The sequence below is a fragment of the Pristiophorus japonicus genome, chromosome 24 (genome assembly GCF_044704955.1).
Source record: "Pristiophorus japonicus isolate sPriJap1 chromosome 24, sPriJap1.hap1, whole genome shotgun sequence".
NCBI classification, from domain to species: domain Eukaryota; kingdom Metazoa; phylum Chordata; class Chondrichthyes; family Pristiophoridae; genus Pristiophorus; species Pristiophorus japonicus.
Window position 1 is genome coordinate 17,328,289 of NC_092000.1, and position 12,513 is coordinate 17,340,801.

At 49.0% G+C, this 12,513-nt stretch overlaps 1 protein-coding gene across 10 annotated transcripts in view; it reads left to right on the plus strand.

Moving 5' to 3' along the window:
- Nucleotides 1–2,274: 2,274 nt before the first annotated feature.
- Nucleotides 2,275–12,513, plus strand: part of LOC139237968 (uncharacterized) — a 142,132-nt gene continuing 131,893 nt past the window's right edge. For all 10 annotated transcript variants that reach the window (XM_070867311.1, XM_070867313.1, XM_070867312.1 and 7 more), the window contains exons 1-2: nt 2,275–2,411; nt 3,535–3,635. The gene's annotated coding sequence lies outside the window, so the exon portion shown is untranslated. The remainder of the gene's footprint in view (nt 2,412–3,534; nt 3,636–12,513) is intronic.

Below are 12,513 nucleotides of genomic sequence, written 5' to 3' on the forward strand. Positions count from 1 at the left end.
CACTGCTATGACAAAATCAGCACTGTGGGAGCACCTTCACAACACGGACTGCAGCGGTTCAAGAAGGTGGCTCACCACCACCTTCTCAGGGGCTATTAGGGATGGGCAATAAATGCCGGCCTTGACAGCGACACCCACATCCCGTGAACGAATAATTTAAAAAAGGGACAATTATCAATGGATCACCAACATGCTGGTTAGGACAGCAGTGCTGTATGGTCCTGAGGATAAATTTCAGGGATGTGTAAAAGACATGAGATGGGATCAGTTAACTATGGGACTGACCTACATTGACTACCACATGCTTCCATTTTAAAATTCGCTTCTTCGTGTCCAAATCTCTCCATGTTCAAAACCCCTCCGTCTCGCTAACCTCCACCAGCCCTACAACACTCCGCTCCTCCAACTCTTGCCTCTTGTCCATTCTTCACTTCTTTTGCGCCTCCATTGGCGGCTGTGCCTGAAGCCATCTCGGCCTTAAGCTCTGGAATTCCCTCCCTAAACCTCTCTCTCTCGCTCTTCGTTTAAGACGCTGATTAAAATCCAGCTCTGTGACCAAGCTTTTGGCCATCTGCCCGAATGTCTTTTTCTTTGGCTCAGCGTCAAATTTAGTCTGAATTCGCTCCAGTGAAGCGCTGTGGGATGTTTTACTACGTTAAAGGCACGATATAAGTGCAACTGTTCAACATGAACAACAATAGAACACACACATGTGGCTTACGGAAATAATCATTTGCATGGTCGTTGTACTGCAAAAGGGGGCAGCTTAAAACCAGAACACGAAAGCAACCGGAGCTCCAGCAGGGTGGAGCTCGACAAGTCATTATCATGTTGCTGTTTGTGGGAATTTGCTGTGCACAAATTTGCGTCTGCGTTTCCAACATTACAAGTGACTACACTTCAAAAGTACTTCATTAGCTGGCTCTTCAGGCAGTCCCTCGGAGTCAAGGATGACGTGAGAGTCTAGCATTGGGGGGGTCACACAGTCTCAGGACAAGGGGTTGGCCATTTAGGACTGAGATGAGGGGAAATTTCTTCACTCAGAGGGTTGTGAATCTTTCGAATGCTGAATCAAGAATGAGATCGATTTTTGGGACTCTCAGGGAAATGGGGATCGACGGGAAAGTGGAGTTTAAAGGTTGGCCATGATCTCACTGAATGGCAGAGCAGGCTCGAGGGGCTAAATGGCTTACACCTGCTCCTAATTCTTATCTTCTTAAAGGCGCTGTATAAATGCACCTCTTTCTTTCACCAAGGGAAGGCACGGGCATCGACTGAGGGGAGGCAATGATGCTTCCTCCCACAGTCGAAGAGCCAGGCATGAAGAATGAGGGTGGCCGATGAGCCGCAGCCTTTTTGGAGGACCGGGAGGGGGGCAAGTATTTAGGCTTAAGCTCCCTGCTAGTGATGGGGGAGGGAGAAGCGGACAGGTACTAACCTCCCCCCCAATCTGGTGCTGTTCGGCTAGGGAAGGCACCACAGAATTCCCTACTCAACCCCCACCGGGCCGGGTCCCCCGGGTCTCCATGTGCGGCCTGCCCTCCCACTGCCTGCTCACACACCGCCCGACCGCTCCCGCACCTCGGCGGAAACCCTCCGGCCTGACTGACAGCTACTCCGGCGAATCCCACGTCGCCGGCCAATCGGCACCGGGCAGAGGCGGGACCTATCGCCTTGACAGACAGCTATATAACAAATCAGCGCCCTGCACAGGCGGGACACGTTCATTGACCGATTAGCAGTCCGACCAATCAGCGTCGCCGCCGAGGTGGGACCCGCCCCTTTTTCCTTGACAGACAATCATCAGACCAATCAACGCGCCGCTCAAGCGGGACCCTCACCTTGACGGAAAGCCACTGGGCCAATCACGCCGCGGGCGCTCGGGGGGAGCCAGTCCCCGCCTTCCTCCGGCCAATCGGCGTCAAGCGGAGGCGGGACACCCCGCGCGTTCTCGCTCGCTCCATGACGGGCAGCCGCGCCCGACCAACCAGCGCGCCGCTGGAGTGGTACCCTCACCTTGACGGACAGCCGCCGGACCAATCACGTCCGGGCCCGACCCCTCTCGCCGACCGACCAATCGGCGTCAGGCGGAGGCGGGACACCCGCCCCAATGTCCTTGACCGAGAGGCGCGGCGACCAATCAACGCGCGGCAGAGGCGGGAGCCGCGACATGACGGACAGGCGCGCGGCCAACCAGCGGGCGGCGGGCGGGACGTCCGCCCTCAGCGCGCGCTCTGGGTGGGGGCTGTGCCTGGGAGAATCCCAGGCAGCAATGGATGCCACTTGGCTGGGATTGCTAATGGAGCAGGACTGAGGGTTGCAGCAGGCGCTGCAGTGGCAGGCAGCATTTGATCAGCAGGCACTGGGCACAGGCAGCCAGCAAGGAGGGGGTGCAGCCTGAGCGACATCAGGTGCAAAACCAAAAAAAACCACCTTCCTGCAAAGCTCCTGGATGTGGTGCATCCCCATTGCAACAAAAAAAACCAAAAGTGGGATTTGTTTTGTCTTGAATGGAAAAGTGCACATTGACATTGAAGTGCTTTTTTAGTGCACAGTGACACAGCACTGAGCTGCACTTTCATTGCTTGGCATGTGTGTGTTAACTTTCAGGTGCATGGGGATTAATATTTAGGGGGAGGGGGGAGGAGAGGAATGACAGTGTTGGCTGATTGTAGTTGCAAGCTTGGCACGCAGGCTGCTTGCTGCAAAGTGGTCCTACAGGGGGGGAAAAAAGGGCTCACCACCCGGCCCGCAAGGGTGGCGGCATTGTGCTTTCCAAGGGCACGGTGCCTTATTGTGATCTGGTGGTGCGGTCGTGCGGCGGGCAGGGGTTCGGTTCGCAGTCGAGCGCTGGCTCGAAGCGGAAGGGGCAAGTGGTGGGGGCCGTGACGCGTTCAAGGCGACGTACCCGTTCCATTGTCTGCTTGGCCTCCCCTCCAAAACTCCGAAGTCGCAGCCGTCTTTATATTTGCGTGTGATCAGTCACGCCGTGGTTGAAGCGAGACGCTCAGAATACCGCGAAGAGGTGCTTTTTTAAAAAAAAAAAGTCCAGGTGAAGTCAGCTGGACAATAAGAGAATTGTTAGCCTCCTGCAATGTCGGAATTCTGCATCTTTTGTGATACTTTTATAAAACCGTGCATGTCTAATATATGAATGAAGAGAGTGAGGTATTGTTTTTGTATAAAAGAACAGTATTGTTTTATATATACAGGGAATAGTGCTATTTTAATTCCAAATCTGTATGCAGCTATCATTTGGCTTCAACAGCCCTGGGCTAGGGAGGGGGCGATGCTCCCAGTCTTATTCAGTGTGCTGGAAAGTATGCACACGCTATTGCTGAGTAAGTGTAGAATTGGTTTTGGCTGTGATCTACTGGGTAGCACCTGTCACCCATGCACCAATACCCCAGCTGGGAGAGAAGGGGAGGACTAAGTAAAATGCCTAGAATGATGATGCTTCTGTGTTCTGTATGGAACTATGCTATTTCTGTATACTGTGTGGAACTGTGATATTTCTATATGTTGTACTGGCAGATCTCCAGTGGCGTTGCTCGCGACAAGTTGGATGATGCACTGCTCTCGAAAGACTGGGCTGTTCTACCATGTAATGCAGAATGCATTATTCATCTGCTGAGGTATATTTCTGACCAAAACTCTTAGCTGTCAAAACAGCTGCAATACTATCAGAGGGTGTTTTTTTTTGGTCAGGGAAGTTTGCCAATTAAAAAATGATTGTAATTTTCAGGTGCCAGATCAATGATGACTTTCTTTTGCTTTTTAAAAAAAAAAGTTTGTTTTGCATCTGTAAAAAATTATGATGTCTGGTGTATAATAGTTTAAAACTAGAGTCCTTTTTTGTACATATAGTAGCACATTTCCCTTGGGATGCCCGTGGTAAGTGAATGACATGCTGTTTTATTAGAGTAGGATTGTTGTACTATGAAATGCAAAATGTATTCTGCTGCTAAGATGCATATGTTCTCTTTTAAGACCATAGGAGTCAGATTGCTGTTCAGTAAACACCAGTTGAGGTCAGTCAGAGTTCAATTGCTACAGGGCAAAATCCAGAAATTCCAGACTTTTGTTCTGCATTTCTTTTAAGTCTGACTGCTGATGTCAATGACTGACTCCAGACATTCTCACATTTGTATCAAGGGATATTTTCTGTTGCTGGTGTGACACCAGAATTGTGACGGATGCATCTTTCTATCTCTCTCTCGTTATTTCGATGTTACTCATGGCACACTCAAAGTGTGAAGGGGGAAAATGTTACAGGGAGTACTTGTGATCCTTACAAGATAGGCACACTATACAGTAACGTTTGATAGAAAGTGTGAGCGCGAGTTATTGTTGGCTAATGGTAGGATCGGGTTTGGCGATGATATACTGGACAGCACCTAATGCCCTTGAGCCACATCCCAGCATGATTGAAGAGGGAAGGGTGGACGATATATATAAAACCTCAGTTAGCGTACTGTGTGTGCTAGTGGTCTCCACATTCTACGAAGGATATTGAGGCTTTAGATAGGCGCAATGCAGATTCATGAGGATGCTGCCTGGTATAGGGAATTAAATATGAAAAAAGACTTGGAAAAATTGGGTTCTTTTTTGTGGTGATGCAGATTATGGGGCAATAGAATGGAAGTGGTTAAATTTATGAAAGGATGGGGACAGGGTAGATGGAAGCAGACTGTTTCCAGTAGTTGAGTGGTCAAGAACGAGAACCCACAGCTTCAAGATTAAATGCCAGAGAAACTTCTTCACAGAGTTTGTGAGGCTGTGGCATTCACTTCCAGGGTTAATGGTTGAGGCGCAAGCTATGCCAAAATAAATAAAAGAAAGACTTGCATTTATATAGCGCCTTTCACAGTCACCGGACGTCTCCAAGCACTTTACAGCCAATGGAGTACCTTTGGAGTGTAGTCACTGTTGTAATGTGGGAAACGCGGCAGTCAATTTGCGCACAGCAAGCTCCCACGCACATCAATGTGATAATGATCGGATAATCTGTTTTTAGTGATGTTGATTGAGGGATAAATATCGTCCCCAGGACACTGGGGGATAACTCCCCTGCTCTTCTTCGAAATAGTGCCACGGGATCTTTTACATCCGCTTGAGAGAGCAGACGGAGGGCTTCAGTTTAATGTCTCATCCGAAGGTCGGCACCTTCGGCACTGCACTGAGTGTGCGTCAGCCTGGATTTATGTGCTCAAGTCCCTGGAGTGGGAAGTGAACCCACAACCTTCTGACTCAGTGCCACCCACTGAGGCACAGCTTGACAACATTCAATATTAGGTTAAAGAGGGAGATGAAGGCAAAGTGGTGTGATGTGGGAGCAAGTCGAGTAAATGTGATCAAGAAGTATTTGCTGGCGCAGGGGCCAAACACTGACCAGGAATGGTGGGGCTGAATGGCCTGTTTCCATGTTGGCATTATTATGTGTGTCTAGAACAGTGGTGTCTGTATAAATAGCGCACTAATTCCTGTAATTCTATATGGATCTTGCCGCAGCTACGATTCTTTAGCAGTGAAGATCACTGTGATGGAAGGTCCTGCCCGTTGGTATCTGGGATGGTAGGACCATTGTATGTGGAGAGATTGGGTCGACTCGGCCTGTATTCACTAGAGTTTAGAAGAATGAGAGGGGATCTCATTGAAACGTATAAAATTCTGACTGGGTTGGACAGACTGGATGCGGGGAGGATGTTTCCCCTGGCTGGGAAGTCTAGAACAAGGGGTCACAGTCTCAGAATGTGGTGTTGAGATAGAGGATCAGCCATGATCATATTGAATGGCGATGCAGACTCGAAGGGCCAAATGGCCTACTGCTCCTATTTTCTATGTTTCTGTCGGCCATGATATCTGCCACTGATAGAATCTTCCCTTCCACAAACAAGAAGGCAACATGGCAGATTTCCTTTCATTGTGTGCTTTAAATAAAACCATTACAGAGATTTATTTTTTAAAGGTGAAAAGTACGGGGGGGGGGGGGGTGGCCAGCCACAATGGAAGCACTCGTTTTGGGCTTCAGCTGAAAATAAACCCCTTCGCAACCCCTCAGAGATATCTGCATTCCTCTAATTCTGGCTTCTTGAGCATCCCCGATTTTCAACGCTCCCAAAATTGGTGGCCGTGCCTTCAGCTGCCTGGGCCCCAAGCTCTGGAATTCCCTCCCTACACATTACCACCTCTCCTCCTTCAAGATGCTCCTTAAAACCTGCCCCTTCGACCAAGCGTTTGGTCACTTTTCCTAATATCTCCGTATATGGCTCGGAGTCAAATTTTGATAACGTTCCGGTGAAGCACCTTGGGATGTTTTACTATGTTAAAGGCGTCATATAAACGCAAGTTGTTGCTGCTATCTGAGCCACCGGGCAAGATCATTTAACTCTGATTATTCCCATTTGGCCATTAACTTTTCTCTTCCGAAAATAACTCCAAGTTGAAACAGATACGTCAAACATTCAGATCGTATTAATGCATCAAAGGCTAGAAAATACCAGTGAAGTTTGTATATGAACCTTAACCTTAGGAAAAATAGAAAAGCAGAGTATTTTTTAAATGGTGAAAGATTGGGAAGTGTTGGTGTTCAGAGGGACTTGGGTGTCCTTGTACACGAATCATTGAAAGTTAACATGCAGGTACAGCAAGCAATTAGGAAAGCAACTGGTATGTTGGCCTTTATTACAAGAGGATTTGAGTAGGAGTGTAAAGATGTCTTCCTGCAATTATATAGGGCCCTGGTGAGACCACACCTGGAGTATTTTGTATAGTTTTGGTCTCCTTACCCAAGAAAGGATATACTTATAGATGGAGTGCAACAAAGGTTCACCAGACTGATTCCTGGGTTGGGGGGATTGTCCTATGAGGAGAGATTGAGTAGACTAGGCCTATATTTTCTAGAGTTTAGAAGAATGAGCAGTGATCTCATTGAAACATACAAAATTCTTGCAGGACTTGACAGGGTAGATGCAGGGAGGATGTTTCCTCTGGCTGGGGAGTCTAGAACCAGGGATCACAGTCTCAGAATAAGGGGTCGGCCATTTAGGCCTGAGATGAGAAATTTCTTCACTCAGAGGGTGGTGAATCTTTGAGATTCTCTACCCCAGAGGGCTGTGAAGGCTCAGTCATTGAGTATATTCAAGACCGAGACTGATAAATTGTTGGATATTAAGGAAATCAAGGGATATAGGGCTAGTGCAGGAAAGTGTAGTTGAGCTAGATCATCAGCCATGATATTGAATGGCGGAGCAGGCTCGAGGGGCCGATTGGCCGACTCCTTCTCCTAATCCTTATGTTCTTATGTTAACAGAGCCCCAGCCTTTTCAGTCTTTCCTGATCGTTGTACCCTCTCAGTTCTGCTATCATCCTTGTAAATCTTTGGTCGTACCGAAATATGTAAAACCAAAGATCTATAATCTTTGTAGATGTTTCCTTCTCAATTGGTCCCCTTCTCTCCCCGTCGATAAAACAGTCCTAACAGAGGGCAGAGACCCCCTCGCCCCCACCCCCCCCAGCCACAAGGCAAATCATTTTTACTGTAAGCCCTTCTCCTGTGATGTGATCCTCTTCAAATTTTGAAGAGCGTGTAGCTCGTGGTCTTCAAAGCTTGCTTGGAATTTAAGAGCCGCATTGCTCCATCCAGCGCGGAAGTGGACCAGAAATATCCCAGGCTCTGTCCCTGATCTGTGCCGAGCAATGTCTAGCTGTGAAGCGGGCCCCGGATACAAGCACTATTGTCAGTGGAAGCGGAGGGGACCGCCCTAAGTGGAGGAAGTGCATCCGGGAAGGCGCTGAGCACCTCGAGTCTCATCGCCAAGAGCGTGCAGAAACCAAACGCAGGCAGCGGAAGGAGCGTGCGGCAAACCTGTCCCACCCACCCTTTTCCTCAACAACTATCTGCCCCACCTGTGACGGGGACTGTGGCTCTCGTATTGGACTGTTCAGTCACCTAAGAACTCATGTTAAGAGTGGAAGCAAGTCTTCCTCGATTGCGAGGGACTGCCTATGATGATGATGAAAAACAGATGCTCTGGTCATTATCACACTGCTGTTTGCAGGATCTTGCTGATCGGCAATTGGCCGCCACGTTAGACCCTTGGCCGTGATTTATATCTAAGGTGACCTTCTGAGACACGAGTGAGTTATGGTCAGTGCGACGTTTGGCATGTAGATCATATCACACAGGTTCCCCGTACTGTGCTCTATTTACAGTATGTGTTAAAGGTTAATTAGACAAAAGCGTAAAAATGTTGGGTTTAATGATGCATGGTGTTCCTTTGTGGGTTGGTTCCAGTGGAGCTGGAGGCAGGGAAGTGCTAATTGACTTATGAAAATATGGCGAGCATTTTGAATTGCTATTTGCTAGTTCCTTCTCTTTGCTGCGGGTTCTACAGGTGGGAACCCTCAGTGTCCCAATGGTCATTCTTCCCTTAGGTTTCTAAAGAAAGCCTTGCATTTATAGTGTGCCTTTCACCATCTCCAAGTCCCAAAGCACCTCACAGCCAATGAAGTACATTTTTATTTGACGCACAGTCACTGTTGTAATGTCGGAAACGTGGCGGCCAGTTGGCGATCAGCAAGTTCCTGCAAACAGCAGTGTGATAATGACCAGAGCATCTGTTTTTCATCATCATCATAGGCAGTCCCTCGGAATCGAGGAAGACTTGCTTCCACTCTTAACACGAGCTCTTAGGTGACTGAACAGTCCAATATGAGAGCCACAGTCCCTGTCACAGGTGGGGCAGATAGTCGTTGAGGAAAAGGGTGGGTGGGACAGGTTTGCCGCACGCTCTTTCCGCTGCCTGCGCTTGATTTCTGCACGCTCTTGGCAATGAGACTCGAGGTGCTCAGCGCCCTCCCGGATGCACTTCCTCCACTTAGGGCGGTCTTTGGCCAGGGACTCCCAGGTGTCGGTGGGAATGTTGCACTTTATCAGGGCGGCTTTAAGGGTGCCCCTGTTAAGTTTCCTTTGCTCACCTTGGGTTCGTTAGCCGTGAAGGAGTTCCGAGTAGAGCGCTTGCTTTGGGAGCCTCGTGTCTGGCATGCGAACTATGTGGCCTGTCCAGCGGAGCTGATCAAGTGTGGTCAGTGTTTCAATGCTGGGGATGTTGGCCTGATCGAGGATGCTAATGTTGGTGCGTCTGTCCTCCCAGGGGATTTGTAGGATCTTGCGGAGACATCGTTGGTGGTATTTCTCCAGCGACTTGAGATGTCTACTGTACATGGTCCATGTCTCTCAGCCATACAGGAGGGCGGGTATTACTACCATGAGCTTGGTGGTAGATTTGAGGGCTTGGTCTTCGAACACTCTTTTCCTCAGGCAGCCAAAGGCTGCATTGGCGCACTGGAATCTCATCGTCAATATCTGCCCATGTTGATAAGAGGTATGGGAAATGGTCCACGTTGTCCAGGGCCGCGCCATGGATCTTGATGACTGGAGTACAGTGCTGTGTGGCGGGGATTGGGCTGGTGGAGAACCTTTGCCTTTAGGTGTTTAGGAGCATCTGTTATTAGGTGTTGGTTAAATATCACCCAGGATACCACAGACCACTCTCCTCCTCTTCAAAATAGTTTCATAGGATCTTTTCCGCCCACCTGAGAGCAGACGGGGGCCTGGGTTTAATGTCTGATCTGAAAGACGGCACTTCCGACAGTGCAGCGCTCCCTCAGTACTGCACTGGAATGTCAGCCTAGATTATGTGCTCCAGTCTCTGGAGTGGCACTTGAACCCTCAACCTTCTGGCCCAGAGGCAAGTGTGCTACCCACTGAGCCACGGCTCACACTATGACGTTATAGTGACTTTATGAGCCCGGGATCGGCTTTTTCAGTGTTAAATGTCACGCAAGCGCAAAACTGAGAATGGGCCGCGCAGCCTATTGAAGGGGCGATGCACCAAACAAAACCTATGGGAAGCAGGAAATTCGAATGCGAGATGCGCAGCCACTAGCCCGAAACCATTCATACACACATATTTTGTTCTTCAGTATTGGTCGAGTTGCTCTTTGCTTCTCTTCCCTCCCCAGCATATCAGCCAATGGCTCAGTGGGTAGCACTCTCGCCTCTGAGTCAAAAGGTTGTGGGTTCAAGTCCCACTCCAGGGATTTGAGCACAAAAATCTAGGCTGGCACTCCCAGTGCAGTGCTGAGGGAGTGCTGCACTGTTGGAGGTGCCGTCTTTCGGATGAGACGTTAAACCGAGGCCCTGTCTGCTCTGTCAGGTGGAGGTAAAAAGTTCCCACGGCACTATTTCAAAGAAGAGCAGGAGAGTTATCCCTGGTGTCTTGGCCAATATTTATTCCTCAGTCAACCAAAAAACGATTATCTGGTCATTATCACATTGCTGATTGTGGGAGCTTGCTGTGCACAAATTGGCTGCCGCGTTTCCCACATTACAACAGCGAATACACGTCAAACCTACTTCATTAGCTGTAAAGCGCTTTGAGATGTCCGGTGGCCGTGAAAGGCGCAATATAAATGCAAGTCTTTTTTTTTCTTTTCCCGCTTCTGAGGACAACAGGAACATTGCAGTGCTCTCATTGGCTCCTGGATTAGTTTGAACTGCTAACCTTTACTGTTGGCACGGCTAGCTCCCACTCCCCACCGCACCATATGGGGAGCTGGATTAGAATGTTCGCGCTTTGATCAGTGAGATTTCAAGTGGAATAGTTTCAGGAATTTCTGATCTCCTTGAGAAATCAAAACTGTTTCATCGCATTGACACTCATCCCCGAGGGTAGAAAGATTAAAAGCGACGAGTTCCCTGGCAGCACATTACCCTGTTAATTGATTGGGTGTCAAGACGACAAGCTTGGCCTATTGGGAGCACGTGCTCTCTGTGAGGGTCATGGGTTCATGTTCCAGGGCCAGCACACCATTTATGCTGGCATGGCTGTACAGCACCGAGGGACTGCAGCGTTGTAGGTCGTGGCGTCAGACGAGATGTTAAACCCAGGGTCCTGCGTGCCTGCTTAAGTGGCACTTGTAAAAGAAGACCAAGGGAGGAGTTCTGGTTTCCTGGCCACCATTTATCCCTCAAACAACCCCTAAAAAAAAAAAAATCCCACAGATTATCTGGTCAATATCACATTGCTGTTTGTGGGAGCTTGCTGTGCGAACATTGGCTGCCGCGCTTGCCTACACAACTACAGTGACTGCACGGCAAAAGTAATTCGTTGGCCGTGAAGTGCCTTGGGACGGGAAAGGTGCTATATAAATGCAAGTTCTTTTGAGTCTGATGCCCATAATTCTTGATAGGTTTCAATTGTGGCCTGTCAAGGCCAGGCTGCCACCTCTTGACTGTGTGCGTGTGCAGTACTGATTTCACAGGGTTTTTTTTCCGTCGCCCAGACTCTCCCCTGCAGTAGCACATGAGCAACAACAACTTGTATTTATATAGCACCTTTACCATAGTGAAACGTCCCAAGGCGCTTCACAGGAGTGAATTGGACACTGGACACTGAGCCTCATAAGTAGAAATTAGGGCAGGCTTGGTCAAAGAGGTAGGTTTTAAGGATCGTCTTGATAGATGAGAGAGAGGTAGAGAGGCAGAGAGGTTTAGGCAGGAAGTTCCAGAGCTTAGGGCCCAGGCAACAGAAGGCACGGCCACCAATGGTTGAGTGATTATAATCAGGAATGCTCAGGAGGGTTGAATTAGAGGAGCGCAGACATCTCGGGGGAGTGGGGGGGGAGCGCGGCTGGAGGAGATTACAGAGATAGGGAGTGGCGAGGCCATGGAAGGATTTAAAAATAAGGATGAGAATGAGCAAGGAGCAGAGCAGTCGTACAGGCTGGCCACTGGTGTGGTAAAGCCCATTTGAAAGCCCATTTTTGGAGACCCGAGGTTCAGATGTGCGGCCTGCTTCTCGCTGGAGACCCAACAAGTCTCTCTGTGCTTCAGCCCGAGGTCCAGGGTTTCACCCAATTCATGAAATCAGAAGAAGCAATGAAATTAAAGAGCGCCTTGCATTTCTGCCGCACCTTTTACAACCTCAGGATGTCCCAAAGAGCTTCGCAGCCAGTGAAGTACTTTTGAAGTGTAGTCACTGTTGTAATGTGGGAAACGAGCACAGCAAGCTCCCACAAACATCATTGTGATAATGAGCAGGTCAGTTTTTATTTTTAAGTGATGTTGATTGAGGGATAAATATTGGCCCAGGACACCGGGGGAACTCCTGCTCTTTCTTTGAAGTAGTGCCGCGGGATCTTTTACATCCGCCCGAGAGAGCAGACGGGGCCTCGGTTTAATGTCTCATCCGACAGACAGCACCTCCAACAGTACTGCACTGGAAGTGTCAGCCTGGATTTTTGTGCTTAAATCACCTGGAGTGAGCCTTGAACCCACAACCTTCTGGCTCCGAGGCAAGAATGCTACCCACTGAGCCACGGCTGACACCCAAGGTTTAAAACGGATGTTTGGTTTTTGGTCACATTAGCAGGCAACCTGACTGATTCTGTGTATTTAGCCAGGTGGGATTTATTTTCTCACTAGACTTAAAAGTGAGTTCCACCGAA